This window comes from Sus scrofa, chromosome 15 (genome assembly GCF_000003025.6).
Source record: "Sus scrofa isolate TJ Tabasco breed Duroc chromosome 15, Sscrofa11.1, whole genome shotgun sequence".
NCBI classification, from domain to species: domain Eukaryota; kingdom Metazoa; phylum Chordata; class Mammalia; order Artiodactyla; family Suidae; genus Sus; species Sus scrofa.
Genome location: NC_010457.5, coordinates 6,134,994 through 6,153,747, shown reverse-complemented (window position 1 = coordinate 6,153,747; position 18,754 = coordinate 6,134,994). Strand labels below are relative to the sequence as shown.

At 36.0% G+C, this 18,754-nt stretch overlaps 1 long non-coding RNA gene across 1 annotated transcript in view; it reads left to right on the top strand.

Annotated features, from left to right (window-relative positions):
• The window catches only part of LOC102164639, a 98,113-nt gene that overhangs the window by 39,157 nt on the left and 40,202 nt on the right, over positions 1-18,754 (top strand). The window lies entirely within an intron of this gene.

Genomic DNA, 18,754 nt, shown 5'->3' with positions numbered 1-18,754 from the left:
TTATCTTAAGTTAGGTAGTCTAACTTGTACAGGAAAAAAAATTTTGACTCAAATTGTTTTCCACATTAAGGACACGTATGCTCTTCTAATTTATTACCACCTTATCAGTGATTACCCTGATGACTCAGTATAAATATCGAAACCATCCTAGCACTCTCCACAGCTTTAAAACACACAAAAAGCTGGAAAAATATTTTTAAAATCAAAATTTTAACTACCCAGGTCTCCTCTGCCAAAATTGTCAATACTTCTTACTTATAAAAGGAAAAAAACATAGCTCCACAGTGTAGTGACCTAATGAAAAGCCTCTTAACCTAGTGATCAAATATTGGAATAAGTGGACATCACAGGCTTTCTGGGAAGGGCATCCCATTACTCTTTTAGTAATCCTTACAAATCATGATCTACATTTAATCATACAGAGCATCAAACATACACAAATTGAGTTACAAAATAACTGCGTTGTATCTCTCAGAAATATCAAGGTCACAATAGAGACTGAGAAAAAGGAGCCCAAGAGATATGGCAACTAATTGCAGATGATCCAGAATGGATCTTGGACTGGGAAAGGAATAAATACAGAAAATTATTAGAACAATTGGCATAATTTGAATATGTATAATAGATTAGATGATTATCTATAGCTGTGTCACAATAAAAACAAGTACTAACAGTGTTTGTGAGGTAGTGGAGGAACTAGAATCTTCATACACAGATGTATAAATCCTCATGCATTGCTAGTAGCAATGTGCAATAGTGCATCTGCTTTAGAAAACAGTTGAGTTCTTCCTTAAAGGGTTAATTAATCATAGCGTTAGCATATGATTCAGCATTTCCATTTAGGTCTATACCCAAGAAAATTAAAAATGTATGTTGTACCTGAATGTTAGAAGCAGCATTTTTATAGTAGCCTTGAAATGCAAATAACCCAAAAATCCATCAGCATATGAATGGATAAACAAAATGTGATCTATCCATAAAATGGAATATTTTTCAGCCATAATAAAGTTTCAATATATAAAAAAAAAATAGTCTATAGCTCTCTCAGTGTTCAGTTTCCTGGTTTTGATCATTGCAGTGTTGTTATGGAAGAGGCTGTCTCTGTTTTTTATGAAATTCACAGAAAGATATTAATGTAGAGAGGTACAATGTCTCCAATTTACCACTGAATGATTAAAAGTAAAATTTCTTGAAATTATATAAAAATAAACGTTAGAAAAACCACATCCACAAAGGGAAGCCTTATCACAAGCACCACTTGGGCAGCTTTCTTTCTTAATGTCTTGATCTAATGCGTATGTTCTGTCTCCCCCCCATAATATCTTAGACATACTACTATCTTAGTATCACTCATATTGAATGATAATCAGTGATTTGCATCTTTTCCTAGGATAATCAAAACTATTCGAAGACAAAAACTGTGTCATACTTAATTTTGAAGCTGAGATTATAGCACAGAGCATGTTATAATTAGGGGCATTATAAACAGTTATTGAGTAAGCATATAGAGATGTGTAAGACTAAAGAAATATGCACTGCACATGGAGAAGGAAACTTGGTTACTATTAATGAAAGGGTTTGTAAATCTGCGATTTTATGCATTTTTTATAATCATTCATTTGACTGCGATTTAAGGTGACACTGGTTAATTTTAGAAAACTGAATAGTGTAAGCTGAAACACATTTAATATTCAGATTTTTACAACCACTAATTCACACACCAGTGACCCTTTGAAAGACTTGAAAACAGAGTAAATATGATAAAAATGAAACAAGACAAAAAGAATGGTACATAAATCCTAGGAAAACATATCACTTAAATGCCATTGCTCCTGTTTCAGTGTACTACTTGGTAGGAAGAGAGAAAAATCCCTTTAAATTTCTGTCTCCACAAAAGTTTTTATCTCATCCTATCTTTATCCTTTTCCCTCTTGTCCAGCCATGAGCACATTTACATAATTTTCTTGTCCACAACTAATCTCTACCACCTCTGTCTTTTAGGAGGAATATAGCACTGCACTTAAATCTTAGTGCTGTTTTTTTCCTTTTAATGTTTATTTTATTTTATTTTTTATATTTTACTTATCTGACTACTAGAAAGAATATGTTTGAAGGAAGTTCTTGTTCTCTATTCCTGATTTTCCCTTCTGCATAGAAGACTCTCCTTCCACCCCTTTGCTTACTTTACCCCAGATGGAGGCACTTGACTTGAGGAATAAAGTAGGCATTTTCAGGTCCACTGCTGTCTTCCCACAAGTACACAGACTCTCTTCTCCACCAGTGGCTGCCTTTCCGCCATCAGTCTAGTCCAGTCTGCTGGGCCCTGGTGGGTAATTCAACATCAGTGATTCATTCAGCAGGTCCAAGTGACTGTTAATCTAATCAAGCACCTCCCATTTGGCCTCTATCCATAAAAGAGCTGATTAGTGAGTTTCACCTGCCACTCCTTTATTTTATTTTCTAATTGTTTTTCAGAACTCTGATGTGGAAGGGGGGTGTTATTTCTTGGGTGCCCCTTGGAGTCCCACACAGTATTATATGACTGATTTTGTAATTTTTTTAACTCTAACGAAGTTCAATAAGAGAACCATCCTAAAAGGTGTTCTACAGCTACCCTAAACACCATGTTCTGAGTTCTTTGTTGAGAAAGAACCCTTTTACAGAAAAGATAGGTAAACAGAAGAATGTCAGTGTGAAGGCCCTCCTCCCCTCTTTTATCCTAGTCTGATGCAAATCAGTGCAGCTTCCCCTTAAAATTAACTTAACATTGTCAGACATTATTCTTAGTGAGATTTATATGCTGAAAGATTTTCAGATTTATATGCTGAAAATTTTTCTTTATCTCGATGCAAATGAGATGGGAATCCATGTTGAGAAGATGTGCTGCCAGGTATTCTTCAGGATTCCTAATACTATATCATCTCTGCAACAGAGTTTCCATAGTATATGCCCAGAAGTTTTCATATAGCTCACATGAAAATGTTGGGGTATTGGGAAATATTGGTTTGCATGAGGTTAATCATACTTAATCTTTTACAAACTATTATGGTATAAAATTCACTGTGAGTCTCTGAGAAGTGAATGTGGTTCTCACTAGTCCTCTTCACTTTGGGAGTCTTCATCTTAATAGCTTTTCTCACCAGGAGTAAAGACAGATGCTGGATGAAGGGCTGTTTTTGGTAGAAACACATGGCAGATAAATAATATTTGCTGGAATTACATCAGACTCAGGTGCGATGAGTCAGGAACACTATTTTATCAGTTTTCCCAGGGATGGTCAGACCCTGGAGGATTCATTAATGATAAATCAGTTTACAGGAAACGGATTTATAAACGAGAATGCCAATTTATTCACTTAAATGGAACAACACACTGCACTCTGTAACAGAATCCTTGCATCAGCTGGCAAGTACATGCTCCTTCTCTGTAAAAGTCTTGGGAAATCAAAGTAAGTTCAGATGGTTTCTGTGGTGAGTCAAGAGGTGTAACAAAAGGAATTGGCTGATATTTGGGGAATGTTGCGTTCAATAGTAGCAGACTTATCCCTCCTTCTGCTTTTAGGTTAATACCTGCCATGAAGTTAAGAACATCACTAAACCAGCTATGTTCTGAGTCATTGCTGATTAAGCATTGACAGATTTTAGTATTTACTTTTAAAAAAGAACCAAACTAAACAATATTCCTGATCACTTAACAAAATATTCTGTTATAACATTTCTTTGTGATGGATATTTCACACAATTAATTACTTTCTAGCTTATCTTTCATTACTTATATTTCATATTAGTGTGTCTCCATTGGGTTTTGGGAAAGGTCCATATGCTCCTTGCTCAATTTTAGGAGACTTATTTATCTTATCATCAAGACATGTAAAATAGTCTCTTAGGGAGGGTTACTTCTACAAATGACTAATCTCATTTGTTTTGTGTTGAATGATGTCAGCTTCAATTCATGCAGTGGCATTTAATGACCATATTCATATATTTTAGGGTAATTCCTATTTAAAGGCATAACATCAATGTGCTGTCTACATAACTAAAACACTCTGTTGCTGCTTGGTGTGGAGATTTTACGCAAACAATCATACTTTTTTTTCTTAAAACACACACACACACACACACACACCTGAAAGGAACACAACTTCAAACACTGGCCTGATTCTAAAATATCATATTTAATGATTCAGTATAGGACATGTTTATAAGGTCTTTGTCTTATGCCAGCTTTTGCAGTTGGCTTGAGGACATAAAAGATAAACAGAAGTCAGAATGCAATTCTGAACATACATTGAATGTATTAAATATTAATTGGAAAATCCTCTTATATTGAGCAAACAACCATCCATCTATTGCTCATTTATTTCAGAGGGTACCAGAAATGAGTTAGTTTTCCTTGAAAAATTCTCCCTCAATGCCGATTATTCATGTCTTACCATTTAAATTTTATCATTTTACAATAACAACTTTGTGCCATTTTTTGTAACACACAGATATTCAGAATTATAGGGAATCTTGAATGCAAATCTCCCTCAGAGAATTCACCATGCTGTCAGCATTGTGAAAGCTGAAAAAAAAAAGAGACTAGGTAAGAAACCTAACTCAGTAGCACATTGGCTGGACAAGCATTAAAACTGAAAGTTGTAAGACTTAAGAGTCTACCTGGATTCTAGTTCTCTGCTATATTATCTTGGAAAAGCCCTTTATCCTGTATGGATCTCATTTTACTTATCTCATTAAGATGGTTATAAACTCAGATGGCTACAAATGTTAGGCAGATAACCTAATGATTAAACTGGGCTGAGGTTGAGACTCAAAAATTATAAGAGGTTGTGGCATTAAAAAAGCAAAGAGAAACCTAGATGCCTTACAAGTTTGTAGCTAGTTGACTTAGTTGCAGTTATTCATTTGGGATTTTACTGAGCAACATTTTCTAAACTCTTGAAAGTATATTGGTGTGTTAAGTATCATTTCCAAGGAGAATGACTGGTCCTCTACATGCTTTAGTATTTTGTGCAGTAACACAAGGCAACATTAGGATGGAGCTCAGAAAGGACTAAAGAATGAAAAAACAAACAAAACAATCAAACAAACAAAACAGGTACTTAGATCTCAGGTGGTTTTGTAGATCAGAAAGTATTTTGCCTTACTTTTTAGAAAGGTAAACTGGAGTTAATATGGCTAATTTAGGTCTCTTAGATTGTTAACAGCCAAGCAAAGACTAATACCCCAGACTCCTGCTGGGTCTCTTTTTCTAACACTGCCATTTTTTGTAACACACAGATATTCAGAATTATAGGGAATCTTAATAACAGTCTAGGTCAACCCCTTCATTTTTCTAGATGAGGAAACCTACACTCAAGGGATTGGGGTTATCAATGACACAGTCAGCAACAAAGCTCCAGCTACAACCCAATTCTCCTAACAAACAAGCGGTATTCATTTTTCCATGTATTCCGCAATTCTTTTCCTTTTTGTAAAAATTGATGCAGAAGAAAGCCATAGCCATGATGTCTAAAATGTCTGCACAACTCCTGTTTTAAATATTGTGCAAATAGTGATATAAGTGACTAAGAAGTGATCTTTAGAAGAGACCCTGCTTGTGCTGTTACATGATTTTCATTGCATAGTAAACCTGTCTATTTCTCTAGTTCAATATATGAGCATGTTATATCTGGCACATACTCTGCTTATTTTTTTTTTGGTTGAATATTCAACAAAAATTCTAAGTGTACTGGTTTTTATAGGCAACAATAATCCTGGTATCATATATAAATCATTGCTAAGCCAGGCTTCTTCCTCTGATGACTTCACTTTTTTTTTTTTCTTTTTTATGGCTGCACCTGCAGCACACAGAAGTTCCCAGGCTAGAGGCTGAATCAGAGCTGTAGCTGGAACCTGTGCCACAGCCAGGGCAACACTGGATCCCAGCTGCCTCTGTAATGTAGGCAGCAACTTGCAGCAACACTGGATCTTTAACCCACTGAGTGAGGCCAGGGATCAAACCCACATCCTCACAGAGACAACATTGGGTCCTTAACCCAGTGAGCCGCAATGGGAGCTCCCATGATTATATACTCTTGAGGAATGCACAATTTGATCATTGTAAATTGTGCTAAAATCTTCTCATGAAATCTTGAATGGAAGTGTATAAGTCAGACTGGCAAGCTTTGTCATCATGAAAGGCTTTTGTTACCATGGAGAGAATTATCAATATTCACATTATTTAGCAGAGGACATTTAAGAGAACACCGATATATATATATATATATATTTTTTTTTTTCACAAAGAAGGAATCAGTGAGAATATAATAGAAAAGGACAATGCTGTGCTACCAGTGAGTACTTCATAAGGGTAATATGGAGTCCTGGAAGGTCATCCACCTTCACCCTAAACCAGCTTTGCAGTCAAACTCCTGAGACTTTCAATACATTCACTTTACCCCAAGTTCCTTAGAACTTATCTCAAAATGTAATGTTTGCCTTCACTTGTGTGTTTTCAGGCTTGATACAGGGGTTAAATTGTTAATGCTTTCCCTTCACTTCCTTAAATTTTTTTTAATCAAACTTTGCTTTTTCTCTCCCTGGGGAACAACAAATGGACAGCTTTCCTCTCTTGTTCTCCTCCTTCCATTACCATCACAGCAGAATGCATCTGAGACTGTAATAATTCAGTGATGAAATACAAAATGTCGCAATGCCATCTCTCTTAAAGTGAACTGAGATTTTGTTATGCCATTTTAGGTGCACTAATAGCAACTCAAGCCCCATGGAGTATCCTAATGTGAATTTAATGAGCTGATAGCATATAAATGACAGTACTGTGAGGGTGAAGGTGACATAACCTTTTTCTTTCTATTTGATGTTTGTCTTTGAAAAACTACAGATCTGTTCAAAATGTACAGCGTTATTACTAAGTAGCGCATCACTCACCAAAGGAGCTACTATTGTTTTAGCATTTAAAAATAGTTTTCTCTGTTACTGGAATAAGTAGCAAGAGCAATTTTTTTTTTATCATTAGGCTAATAAAAATCTGAATAGTCTTTCTCAGAACAAACACAAATTATGTACTGCTCTGGTGTCTATTTTGCCATAGGCTGATTATTTCCAGTGACAGATATTTACTTATAGGCCCCATATCTTTGAATGTCATAGTCAGTGATAAAACATCACTACAAATTGGGTGTTAAAAATAGCAAAACTATCCATTCTTATTTGTGGTATTATTTGAGAGTGCAATTTAGATGCTTTATAAAGATGGTCTTTATAGAAGCTTTGTCAGTTACAATCAATTCCACAGTTTAAATTCAGTCTTTCAGGATGGTCCACTGTGAAAATTCAGGTAACCAAATTAAAGACTGTAGTTTATCCCTGGTACATGTGGGCACAGGAATAAGTGGAAAGAGTGAACAAATTTTAAAAAGAAAAGAAAAATGGGAGCTCCCATTGTGGCTCAGTGGTTAATGAATCCGACTGGGAACCATGAGGTTGCGGGTTCAGTCCCTGGCCTTGCTCAGTGGGTTAAGGATCCAGTGTTGCCGTGAGCTATGGTGTAGGCTGCAGACACAGCCTGGATCCCGCATTGCTGTGCCCCTGGCATGGACTCCTAGCCTGGGAATCTCCATATGCCACGGGACTGGCCCTAGAAAAGGCAAAAAGACAAAAAAAAAAAAAAAAAAAAAAAAGATTCAGTATCTTTGCTGGTGAACAGTAACAACGAACATAGAAATACTTATGTGTATATATATTTTTTTTCTTTTTTTTTTAGTGCCACAACCACGGCATATGGAAGTTCCCAGGCCAAGGATGGAATCCGAGCTGCACCAGCCTATGCCACAGCCACAGCAATACAGGGATCTGAGCCATGTCTGCAACCTATACCACAGCTCACAGCAATGCCAGATCCCAGACCCACTGAGCAACGCCAGGGATCGAACCCGCATCCTCATGGAATACTAGTTGGATTCGTTTCCGCTGGCACCAAAACAAACTCCCAAAAATAATTTTTAAAAGTTTATGACACTTCCAATGCATTTTTCATGAAACTTATGTCCTAAAATTACTAGGTATATATCAGAGCATTGTGGATGTTTGAAGGCTGGAAGGTGGGGTCAAGAATTGACAGAGTGAAAATATGCGGCATATGTGGTTATACATCACTAGACTGAAAATCTTTTACATTCCTCCCATTTTAAAAAGGGAATATACACCTCAAATACTTTTTAAGACTCTTTGAACTTTTCATTGAACCTTCTTAATTTACAAATGAAGACACTGGGACCAGAGGGATTACATGATTTTCTGAAGTCTCAAGACTGGTTTAAATAACAGAGCTAAGCAAGATTTCTCAACTCATCCTCTGATTCCAGGTCTGTAGCCACTTCCCTTTCATGGCTACATCAAGTCCTGATAAAGACATGAAATCAATGTGATTTTTAAAATTCATTCACCATTCATGTAGGTCTAAAATAACTTGCATGAACTCTGATTGGAATTGCAGTTGTCCTGCCTAATAATTAAGTGAAAACTAAGTTAAACAAAGTTTATCACAACTCAAAGAGTTGATTAGTCTTCTAAGCAAAACTATACTTTGGGTTACATTTATGAATATAAAAATTAAGCAGCTTAAGAGTTTCAAAAGTTTGGATTTTGGCAAAGTTCAAAAATCTTCTGGTTGCCAGGTGACAAAGCAAAACATATCACATATGCTTAACAACCAATATGTACATATTTTGTCTTTCCAAGGTTTCTAGGGCTGGTCAGGCATAATGATGCATTACTGCTGAAGGAGCTTCCAGCAGGGACAAATGTTTATCTGTTTCCAAAAGCATTTTCTTACTCCATAACAAAAACAGACCAAGATTTCTCATTGTTTAATGATTGGGTAAGGTTAATGCTACCCAGATTGTATTCCGCTTTTATATTTGTATTGTCTCAGACACAATATTTGTTAAGTAAAAATCACTGATTATGTTGTGGTTGAAAAGCATTAAACATATGAAGATATTATTTCCCCCATGGACTATAAAAGCATTATAATATTTGGCATACATATTGTCATTAAAATATCAAGTTATTTTTATAAGTTTTGGGAATTATATTTAAAGTCTGAGTATTATATTGCATTTTACATTATTTACATATATTTTTGAGGCTTAAAACAAAATCCCTTTGAGGCAAAAGACCAGTCAAAACATCTTTTATTTAATGTCTGGCCGAAAAAAAGGTAGAATGATGTATTACTCACAGACAAATTCCAAAGAGAATATTAATTGCACAATGGAACTATGCCCTCCTGAAGAACAGTAATAAAGTCTGCCTATTTAAAAGTCAGAAACTTATTTGTCATCTACTGATGGCAATGCAGTTTTAGAGTCAGATAAAAATACTATTTGATTATTTAAAAGCGCCTGTAAGTTTTAAGCTGTGTTTTGTTTTTTTTAATATTGTAGTAAAATGCGACTAAAATATAGTGAGTCAAAAAGGAGAGTAACCATTATGAAAGATTTGAAAAAGGATAACGTTGGTTGTTTTCTTGGCTTTTTTTTTTTCAGCCTTTAGGCTAAAGCCAGCAATATAAATGTGTGCAAAATTCAAGCAGTAGAGAAATGTATTCTAGATATTGAATGTGTTAAGTAATTCTACCTCATGAAATTATTCCTTTTCAAGTTTTTTGCACATTCCTTTTTTATCTTGTATATACAGATTAATAATTTCCTGATTTTATGTACAATAAAATTATACTATTTATATTGCTTTTCAGCATACTTTCTTCACATACCAATATATTCAAATTATCTAGCTTATTCCTTAAGATAATTTACAATATTCATATATTCAAATATCATACCCATGTATCAAAATGATATATGATGAATTAATTTAATCCTTCCTATTGATGGATACTTTCATTCTTAAAAATTGTATTATTATATATAATACTACAATACACTTTTATATATGTGTTTATATTATTGGGGCATTTTTATAAGTAATTTCCTAGAAGTAGAAAGACTAAGTCAAATGTCATGTTTCAGTTTTAGGTTTTATCATCAATACAAAGGTGATCACAACCTCATTAGCTCTAAAAATTTCCAAACTTTACAATATTTTTCATTTTGATAGTTTAAAAGAAGATTTTCAAAAAGTCAATTTATTTTAATAGAAATGGGCTGCCTTTTCAGACATGTATTGCCTATTTGTAATACCTTTCAGTGAATTGCCTACTTCTGGTTTGTCAGTTTTAAAATCTTTATTCTTGTTGATTTGTAAAAACCTTTTATATTAAGATCGTATGACTCTATCAATTATCTGTAGCAAATAGTTTAACCCAGTATGTCATTTTCTTTATCATTGTTCTTATGAGTTAAAGAGTTCAAAAATTCACTCAAATATGTTCATCTTTTCTCTTATCATATCTAAACTTTATTACCCTAGATACATTCTAACAATTTCTAAGCCATGGGGGTTTCAGCTAAAATGTAAATGATTACGATGGTTCAAGACCAAAATTTCAAGTGTCTGAGATAATTTTGTGGCATACCTAACTTTTCTTTATATTTTAATATGGTGCTTCTCTGCTAATGCTTTTCTTCTCTAACCTGAGTTGTTATAAAAATAAAATTAACTTGGAGTTCCTGTCGTGGCTCAGTGGTTAACGAATCCAACTAGGAACCATGAGGTTGCCGGTTCAATCCCTCGCCTTGCTCATTGGGTTAAGGATTTGGCGTTGCCGTGAGCTGTGGTGTAGGTTGCAGATGCGGCTCGGATCCCGCGTTGCTGTGGCTCCGGCGTAGGCTCCCAACAGCTCCAATTAGACCCCTAGCCTGGGAACCTCCATATGCCGCGGGAGCCGCCCAAGAAATGGCTATAAGACCAAAAAAAAAAAAAATTAACTTTTGTTTCTGAGAGCTTGGTGGTAATTTATTCAGTGAGCGCTACTAAGATTATTGATCACAGGGAAGACTTCTGTGAGGAACAAAAGCAGCCTTATGTGTTTTCTGGGCATTGTTGGTTTGTTGGGTCTGTTGTTAGATAAGTGGAAATCCTAGTTATAACTTCATCATTTGACCTGTGGATGATCCTCTTTTACCTGACAGAGTTCAGGAGACTATGAACTTAATTCCTAGAAACGCCTGTAATGCCTGGTTATAAGATTCTGCTATCATTACACACCCAGTGGAATCCCAGGGAACTTTCAAAGTAGCTCAGGACTCTGAAGAAGACAGAAAATGAAACAAAGTAATTCCTGATTCAAATGGAGCCAGACTTTAATTGAAGTTCAAAGTTGAGTGTACAGCAAGATGCAAAAATCCTAAAAAGCAAATTGTTTCTCTCTTTTAGGCTGGAAAATGTTAAGAAGTGCAATAAAGTTACTGTTGTACCATAACAAAAAAGTAAAAGTGTTTTATCTCTTCCTTTCATGTATTCAAAAATATGCATTAAGTACGTATACTATTCAAAGTATTGTGCCAGGTATTACATAAGAAATATAAAAAAGAAGAGTTCCCATCATGTGGCTCAGCAACAGCAAACCCAACTAGGATCCATGAGGATTTGGGTTCAATCCCTGGCCTTGCTTGGTGGGTCAAGGATCTGGCATTGCTGCAAGCTGCAGTATAGGTGACAGACACGGCTTGATCCCATGTTGTTGTGGCTGTGGCTTAGGCCAGCAGCTACAGCTCAAATTGAACAACTTTCTTGTGCCACAGGATGTGGCCATTAAAAAAAAAAAAGATGAAAAAAGATATGAAGAAGATGAAATGAATAATAATGATGATGATGACTTTGGGAGCTCTTTATATAAATAAACACACAGACCAAAAGAAAAAAAAAAAAAGCAAGAGGTAATATAAAAAGAATACAGATAAAGTATGATGGGAATTTTAGGAAAAAATTTTGTCTGTAAACATCAGTGAAACTGATTTACAGAAAAGGTAACAATTTCACTGTTTTGAAAAAGTAAGAGACATTTACACATAGAAATATGTAAGCAACAATTTCCCAAGGAGAGAAAATGGTTTGAGTAAAAAAAAAAAAAAAAAAATGCCTGCTCAGAGCCAAACTCCTCCTTTGACTTCAGACAAAACAGGATCAATAATTTAAAGTTCTTCACCTCAGAGAAGGTCCAATGTCCCAACATCATGGGATTGCCTGCCATATGGAGACTATATATATATATATATATATATAAAAATTTCAAGTCTTGGCCACAGTGATGAACACAGATTATTTAAATATATTTCTTATATGAGAACTAGAGATAAAACAGTAGACTTTAATCCATGATCAGTAGTAAACAGTTTGAATTTTTTCTTGTATTAATGGATACTCTTATTATGCAAATAAGAGATCTTATATAAGGCAGGCAAAAAGACTTGAATTTTTCATATACTCTTTTATCATATATGTATTTTATTTTGATACATTATAATTTTTCTTTTTATGTAAATGTTGGAGAAGAGTTGGATTTGGATATAAGGAAGGAGAGAATTCAAGATCTCTGATTTTCTGCCTGTAGCCCTGGATAGAAGCATGGCTGAAAATCAGCATTATTTTTACCTTGCGTCCTAAAACATGTGAGATAGCAAAATCCTCACTAATACAGCTTAAAACAGAAAAAAAAATCAAATACTTCAGCATATATACCAAAAAGTACTATGTAAGAATTGTCATTTTTGTCCAATAGTTGCAAGTAGTGGCCCTTCCAAGAACTGTGACCTAGAGCATAAACGCAATATATGCAGCTAACACTGCTGAACGACCAAGTTATGTGCAACATGTTTAATATTCAGAGATTGTCTCTGGGAAAAATGTGCATATCCAGTGTGAATCACTTCTTGGCCTTAAGTCCCAAGAGTGTAAAAAGGGTCAAAGGGAGAGCGATGGAAGAGTATCTTTCTTCTTTCCTTCCAACCCAGGCCTGTCATTCCATATGGACCAATATCTCTGACCATCACTTTGGTGCTAGGAATAAGTAAATAGTGACATCTTGTTAAAATGATCCATTTACATGAAACTTGGTTGCTTCAGGGGAGTAACTATGGGACAGCTTTGAGATGCTCACTTCTCTGTTCAAGTGTATATGTGTGTGAAGGCAGGAATGTGGCTTAGCTGACCTCTGAATTAGTCCTTCAGCCTAATTCTTCTACCTTTCAAATATATATTATTCTACAAGAGCTATGTGGAAATAAATTTCATGTCCTAGAATTATAAAATACCAAACTTCATCAGCTTTAATGGGAATTAAAACCCATTTACCTTAAAAGGAGAAAGACTCAGAGGAATGCAAATGGCTTGGACAAAAAGAGTACATCATCACGTGCAGTTTACTCTAGAGGGAGACAGATTGGGCAATCCTCAAGGAAACAAAGCTTGAGCCATAGAAGCAAATGGTCACTGCTGCAAAGCCCAATAAATTCCAGCTTTGTGTATACAAGTGGATTGAGTAGGTTTGGAAACCACACCTCTGTCAGTTTATACTTATGGATCTGGTCCTGCTGTTACCAGTCAGATTTTAAGCTTTGATTTATGTAGCTTTTGGTGTTTGAGGTTTTGTTTGGTTTGGGATTCAGCCTTCCCCCCCTTCCTTTCCTTTCTTTTTTTCTTTCTTGTTGCAGCAACAACATTTTGTCCAAAAACATACACCAGAATCTTTAATTATATGTACACATAATGTCATTTCATAGAATGTACATATTTAATATAATCTGAATGTTCTAAATCAATGTCGAGCAGACCTTCCACAACTAAAATAATATGGAAATTTGTATAACCTTCAATTATAAAAAGCACAATTACAGGAAAGAAATGTTTTCCAGTCTCTTCTCGGAACCCTAGATAACTTGTTTATTCACCCTACATTTGATTTATAACAAATGAAATGAATTGCCATCAAACTCCTCAAAATGCAATTATTTCCATAGGTCACAGATCTAAAATTATACCACAAGATGCTCAGCTTAGAAGGAACTAAGTCCTTCAGTGTTATCCAAGCCCTTTAGTGGACAGATGAAAAAAATTAATGTCAAAAGAAGTTTGTTCGGTTATTTGTTCAAGTTCGTACCACTGGTTAACTCTGGTGTTGTGTCTACTTTTCCTAGCCCTTGACTCCTAATCTAGGTTTACTTTCCCTACACAGTATATGCTGCAGAAGGGCCTCCAAGTCCTAAATCTAGTACTTTTCTTACCTTGGGAATGAGAAATTTCAACATCAAGGAGCCTAGATTACTAATGAGTTGGTGTGTGTGGAACAGAATACCTTCTATTGATCCCAGGTTATCTTTTACCAGACTTCCACACAACAGTCCTCCATCCTAAACACTAAAAAATGAAACAAAACAAATGAAGAGTGAAAATGGAGGGAGAGAGAGAAAACTGTTAGTTTTCCAATAAATCAGGTACAAAAGATCATGTTAGAGTCTCTCTCCCTATGGCATTGGGAAATTGGGACATTAGTTGATCCAGAATTAGGGACTGAAATAATAATTATTACTATTAAAACTTTTAAAAATTTATTTTATCTCAAATTTTATAATACTGAATCACACAAATAGGAGAGATTTTTTTTAAGGTACTTACTACCTGTGTAATTTCTTCCTCCAACAATGATGACTTGGTCATGAGTGTACAGTCCTTTATATTCTCTAATGTTAATGCATTTCTTCATGGATAATGTGAAAGATATTTTAATGTATTTTAATTTAGAAATATATAAGAATTGACTTAGAAGTAAAAGGAAATGCTTTAATATATTCTCTTTTTCAAAGCAAATATGTAACTATTAACTATATATTTACAGGTGTACTATCATTAAGTCCCAGTTGGATAGGATGTTGATAAAACCTTTGAAGTCTGAGAAAAATACACCACATATCAGAGTAGTAGTTTTTCAGCACTAACCGGTTATTGGGATCATCTTGGATACTTTGGGAAATACTGATGCCTGGACCTCATGGTCAGAGATTATGAATTAATTAATCTGAGCTACTGCTTGGGCACTGTAATTGCAAGCAAGGTTGGGAACTCTTCTCATGACTGTGACTTTGGTGTTACCTTTCATCCCTGTCTGCTCTTGCCCAGCTGACCTGGAGTTATGGAAGCCTCTATAATATGGTTCTGCTAGCTATATCCTCACTATATGTCTTGACGGGATCTGATGGACACTTTATTAAAAAGATGAGTGGGGTCTGTAAAGGGAGGGCTGAGATACTTCCTCTTCCTGTATCGTCCCAGAAATAGCTGAAGTACACGCTCTCCACAGATGTCTAACGAAATTAAAATAAAAGAAAATATCATGTTACCATCCTTGAAGTATGCTGATTGCATACAAACACTAAAACTTCCTGGGTTAAAATGCACAATCCATTCACGTCCCTTTCAAATCCTTAGCTTTATTTTCTTAAATGGGCATCTAAGACCTTGGAGCTTTATTTGCTTCAATAGCCAGCCTCCCACCACTCTCAGAAACTCCTCTGAATACCGTAAAACTCAGCCTCACCCCAGGCTAATTGATAGTACTCTTTCACAGAGACATCAGCTCCATTTATTTGGTTTGGCACCATACTGATCCTCTTCCTTTACACCTTTTGGGAAGTCACGGACACTGGAATAGAAGGGCAGGAGTTTAATGTCTTTCACTAACAACCAGTACCTCACTTTTTTTTTTTTTTAGTGCTTCTTTCTTTTAAAATTTAAGTTTATTTTTTAAATTACAGGTTTACAATATTGAGCTAATTTCTGCTGTACAGCAAAGTGACCCAGTCATACATACATATACTATTATTTTTCTCATGTTATCTTCAATCATGGTCTATCCCAGGAGACTTGGACAGAGTTCCCTGTGCTGTACAGTAGGACCTCATTGATTATAGATTCTAAATGTAATAGTTTGCATCTACTAACCCCAAATTCCCAGTCCATCCCACTCCCTCTCCCTTCCCCCTGCCTCACTTCTTGCTCTATTTCCTCTCTCAACCAAGGAGTCATTTTCTTTCTTTTTTTTTTTTTTGTCTTTTTTTGTCTTTTTAGGGCCATACCTGTGGCATATGGAGGTTCCCAGGCTAGGGGTCCAATCGGAGTTGTAGCTGCTGCCCTATCCACAGCCACAGCAAGGCAGGATCCAAGCTGCATCTGCGACCTACACCACAGCTCAAGGCAACACCAGATCCTTAACCCACTGAGCGAGGCCAGGGATCAAACCTGCCTCCTCATGGATGCTAGTCGGGTTCATTAACCACTGAGCCACGACAGCAACTCCACTCCAAGAATCATTTTCTATTTGAACTTTTCAACGTCTATTCTGTTTGTTCTGACCCTCCAAGGTATATTCCTGTATAGTTCTGTGTCATAGTCATGGGACCCTCTAATTTATATCTTTCCCTTTGCAATTGCATATTCATGTATTGCCTTGTTTTGCAGAATTTAGGACATATTTCTGATGATTCAGAGAAATAACTTATTTTACTTACTGTGTGGGTGCCCTTGATGCATTGTCTTTACAACTGTCTTTTTGTTTTTGTTTTTTGTTTTTACTGTCAGCATTGAGAGGAGATATTTACTCTCTGAGAGGCAGCATAATCGACAAAACTGATTGGTTAGAGGGATCACCTGGAGAACTTATTAAAATTCAGAATCCTGGTTCCCATCTAAGAATCATTCAGTCAGAATGCTTGATGCCAAGGTCCAAGAATGCATAGAGTATACAACCTAGTGAGCAGGGCTTGATCTTTAGAGCCATGCAGTTCAATTCTCAACTGACTAACTTACCAAACCTCAGTTTCTTCATGTCAAAATAAACATTGATTTTCCCAGGATTGTGAAAATAAAATGAAATTAAGTATAAAGAACAGTATAAAGTAAAAGCTTAATAATTATTGGCCTTTTCCTTTCCTCAGAGCTTATGATGAATCTGTGCATTTACAGAGATGTACTCAGGAAAATAGTGCTGATTGCAAAGAACATAATTTTTCCTGTTATCTTTTCATTCTTTCTCTTCCAGAATGTGTCCCCTTGGCCCAAAAGAGTAGTATAAAAAGCATCATTGGGCTTCTGACATCAGAATTGTTGTTTGCATCCAATCTGGAGCCATCCATCCATAGTGCAAAACCTCCTCTTGGTCGTTTTCTGCCTTACCCTTCCTTTTCTCCATATGGAAAGGATTCGGCTGTGCCCACCTGTTTGGTGGACGGGAGGGAGAGAAATTTGGCTTTGCTTTTGTTGTTAAGAAACATTACTCTGTTGCTCTTCTATCCTCAATAAAGGCACTGACTCCAGGATTTTCCTTTTACTAGGGTCATTGGGGTTGACATTCAGATTGCATCTTAAGGGAGAAAGCAATAGTCATTAGGCTCTTTTGAACTCAGATTTGCAAGGAGGAAAAAATACAAAAAAAAAATTTCTGGATAGAAGGTAACTCATAGTGAAATGTAGAAACCATCTACATCTGTTTTGCCCCAGAACGCCCCTTCAGATTAGTTGGAATGTAGCCAGAATGTCTGATAATTCAGTAGTTACACTTTCAGTAAGAAACAGATTAACTAGCAAGCCTTAACACTTGGAGTCCTTAAAAACACATTTCTAGTCACTGTAACAAGTTCTGCTAAGTAGAATTAATCTGGAGGGACAGAGAAAACCTTTCTTCTTTCATCTACAGAGGATAGACTAGAAAGCTCAAGAAATCAATGGGAGGAGTTCCCTTTGTGCCTCAGTGGTTAACGGACCTGACTAGGAACCATGAGGATACAGGTTCGATCCCTGACCTTGCTCAGTGGGTATAAAGGATCTGGTATTGCCGGGAGCTGTAGTGTAGGTCACAGATGTGTCTTGGATCCTGCATGGCTGTGGTGTAGGCTGGCAACTGTAGCTCTAATTCGACCCCTAGCCTGGGAACTTCTATATGCCGCAGGTGCAGCCCTAAAAAACAAAAAACAAAAAACAAAAAACAACAACAAAAAAGAAGAAATCAATAGGAAATGGGAGACATTTACAATGTAAAATCTAATTGGAAGCTAAATGTGATTCTGAGAAAACTATAAAGCAACTAGAAAATACTTGTGAAAGTAGGAACGCAGGCAAGTAAATATGAACCTTTGTAATAAAAATCTTAACTAGAGACAGGATCATTGCTGTTCCTCTGATCAAGGGAGGAATTCCTCTGGGTTAAAAAATTAGAGAGTAAAATGTTATCATCCTGGCCAGTGGCAGGTTAAAGTCCAGTACTGTAATTGGTTCTGGGTCCTGTATTCTTGACACCTGACCAGCATTCTTGACACTTTTTCCCATCATGTCTTCAAGAGGCTGGGCTCTCCTTTCTTCCTTTCCTAGTCAAGTGATCTGAAGGCATTGTGACGTTTATCTGTCTCAAGTCATCTTACAACACCTCATAATAATTCACAGTAAAAACACATGTATAGGCTACATGCCTCTGTTAAATAGCTGAGAAAGCATAAGTGAAAACTCCCCCATTACAAGAGTTTTATATTTGCCACCAGGCCAACCTGATCATAGTATCCTTTGTTACATGTCCTTGACACCCCTACCCCATCTCCTCTAACACCTCTTCACTCTTAGTGAAGTTAGACATCATCTTTTTTAAATCTTCATATTAATTTATTATGATCTCATGGCATTTAGCCAATTATGCCATGAAGCTGTGGTACATAGATAATACCTACAATCTCACTTAGAGTAAAATCCCCAAATCCTTAGCCCATTCTTCCTACCTTTACGTAACAGGTTCTTTCTCAGTGGACTCTGCA